Below are 3,392 nucleotides of genomic sequence, written 5' to 3' on the forward strand. Positions count from 1 at the left end.
AAATACCTGAAATCATAGAAAAATACACAAACTCATAGTAAAGTTCAGAAATGTGAATTTAGCATAAAAACTAATGAAAACATTCCTAAAAGTAACTAGATCATACTAAAAACTACCTAAAAACAATACCAAAAAGCGTATAAATTATCCGCTCATCACAACACCAAACTTAAATTATTGCTTGTCCCCAAGCAATTGAAGATAAATTAGGATAAAAAGAAGGGAATATACTATAAATCCAAAAATATCAATGAATATTAATTCTAATTAGTTGAGCGGGACTTGTAGCTTTTTGCTTCTAAACAGTTTTGGCATCTCACTTTTTTCCTTTGAAGTTTAGAAAGATTGGCTTCTCTAGGAACTTAGAATTTCGGATAGTGTTATTGATTCTCCTAGTTAAGTATGTTGATTCTTGAACACAACTACTTTTGTGAGTCGTGGCCGTGGCCCTAAGCACTTTGTTTTCCAGTATTACCACTGGATATATAAATGCCACAGACACATGACTGGGTGAACATTTTCAGATTGTGACTCAGCTTTGCTAGAGTCCCCAGTTAGAGGTGTCCAGAGCTCTTAAGCACACTCTTTTTGCTTTGGATCACGACTTTAACAACTCAGTCTCAAGTTTTTCACTTGGACCTGCATGCCGCAAGCACATGGTTAGGGACAGCTTGATTTAGCCGCTTAGGCTTGGATTTTATTTTCTTGGGCCCTCCTATCCATTGATGCTCAAAGCCTTGGATCCTTTTTACCCTTGCCTTTTGGTTTTAAGGGCTACTGGCTTTTTCTGCTTGCTTTTTTCTTTTTCTTTCTATTTTTTTTGCAAATTTTTTTTCTGCAAGCTTTTGCTTTTTCATTGCTTTTTCTTGCTTCAAGAATCAATTTTCATGATTTTTCAGATTGTCAATAACATTCTCTTTGTTCATCATTCTTTCAAAAGCCAAGATTTTTTAACAATCATAAACAACAAGATCAAAATTATGCACTGTTCAAGCATTCATTCAGAAAACAAAAAGTTTTGTCACCACATCAATATAATTAAACTAAATTCAAGGACAATCTTCGAAATTTATGTACTTCTTGTTCTTTTGAATTAAAAAAAAATTATTTAAGAGAGGTGAAGGATTAATGGAATTATTCATAGCTTTAAGATATAGTTACTAACTACTAATGATCATGAAGTAGAGACACAAAACATAGATAAACATATAACATAAAAAACCAAAAAACAGAGAGATAAGAACAAGGAAGTTAAGGAATGAGTCCACCTTAGTGAGGGTAGCGCCTTTTGAAGGTCCAATGGTGCTTTTTGAGCTCCTTTATGTCTCTTCCTTGCTTCTGTTGCACGATCCCTAGTAATTTTGGTGTTCCTACCCTTAGTTGCTTCCAATAATTATGTGGAGAAACATGTATCCCCTGAGGTATCTTAGGGATTTCTTGATGATGGAATTTCTCATGCTCTCTTGATGTGCAGTCAAATGCTCTTCTACTGAGTTATGGACCCTTGAGATGAATATCTCCATCTCCCATGACTCAGAGGTGGAAGCTTTTGTCTTCTCTTTTCTCTTCTCTTTCTTTTCTCTCTCTTCTTTTTTTGAGGTTTCTCTGGCCTTAGGTGCCATCAATGGTTATGGAAAAGCAAAAAAAGCAAAAAAGCTATGCTTTTACCACACCAAACTTAGAATGTTGCTCGCCCTCGAGCAAAGAAGAAAGAATGGAAAGGGAAGAAGATATGGAGGAGAGGGAGAGATGTGTATGTTTTGGCCATATGGGTGGGATTGTGTGGGGAAGAGATGGATGGATGTGAGTGGTGAAGAGTTGATGGGGAAGAGAGATTGAGGTGATTGGTAAGAGAGGATGAATGTTAAGAAGAGGGGAGAATATGGTAGTGGGGATCCTGTGGGGTCCACAGATCCTGAGATGTCAAGGATTTACATCCCTGCACCAGTTAGGCATGTAAAATGCATTTGCATGCAATTCTGGCGTTTAAACGCCGAAGTGATGCATGTTCTGGGCGTTCAACGCCCATGTGCAGCATGTTTCTGGCATTGAACACCAGTTCCATGCTTGTTTCTGGCGTTCAGCGCCAGCTCTATGCTCTGTTCTGGCATTGAACGCCAGCCAGATGCACCTTATTGGCGTTTAAATGCCAATAACTCCTTCCTCCAGGGTGTGATTTTTCTTCTGCTATTTTTGATTCTGTTTTTAATTTTAATAATTTTTTTGTGACTCCACATGATCATGAACCTACTAAAACACAAAATAACAATAAAATAAAAATAAAATTAGATAAATAAAGATTGGGTTGCCTCCCAACAAGCGCTTCTTTAATGTCAATAGCTTGACAGTGGGCTCTCATGGAGCCACAAAGGTGGTCAGGTCAATGTTGTGGACTCCCAACACCAAACTTAGAGTTTGAATGTGGGGGTTCAACACCAAACTTAGAGTTTGGTTGTGGCCTCCCAACACCAAACTTAGAGTTTGACTGTGGGGGCTCTGTTTGACTCTGCATTGAGAGAAGTTGTTCATGCTTCCTCTCATTACCAAATAACTTGGCATTTAGCTTCATGATGGCTCCTAGATATTTAGCAACTTGCTCTCCAGTCACATCTTCATCCTCTTCAGAGGAAGAATAGTCTTCAGAGCTCATGAATGGCAGAAGGAGATTTAATGGAATCTCTATGGTCTCTATATGAGCCTCAGATTCCTTTAGGTCCTTAATACGGAACTCCTTCTTACTTGAGAGACGTCCCATAAGGTCTTCCTCATTGGGATTCACGTCCTCCCCCTCCTCCTTGCATTCGACCATATTGACTATGTCAATGGCCTTGCACTCTCTCATAGGATTCTCTTCAGTATTGCTTGGGAGAGTACTGGGAGGAGTTTCAGTGATTTTCTTACTCAACTGGCCCACTTGTGCCTCCATATTTCTGATGGAGGACCTTGTTTCATTCATGAAACTTAAAATGGCCTTAGACAGATCAGAGACTAAATTTGCTAAGTTGGAGGTATTCTGTTCATAATTCTCTGTCTGTTGCTGAGAAGATGATGGATAAGGCTTGATATTGCTGAGCCTATTTCTTCCACCATTATTAAAGCCTTGTTGAGGCTTTTGTTGATCCTTCCATGAGAAATTCGGATGATTTCTCCATGATGAATTATAGGTGTTTCCATAAGGTCCACCTATATAATTTACCTCTGCCATTGCAGGGTTCTCAGGATCATAAGCTTCTTCTTCAGAAGATGCCTCTTTAGTACTGTTGGATGCATTTTGCCATCCATTCAGACTTTGAAAAATCATGTTGACTTGTTGAGTCAACACTTTGTTCTGAGCCAATATGGCATTCAGAGCATCAATTTCAAGAACTCCCTTCCTTTGAGGCATCCCATTA

The sequence above is a fragment of the Arachis duranensis genome, chromosome 9 (genome assembly GCF_000817695.3).
Source record: "Arachis duranensis cultivar V14167 chromosome 9, aradu.V14167.gnm2.J7QH, whole genome shotgun sequence".
Classification (NCBI taxonomy): Eukaryota; Viridiplantae; Streptophyta; class Magnoliopsida; order Fabales; family Fabaceae; genus Arachis; species Arachis duranensis.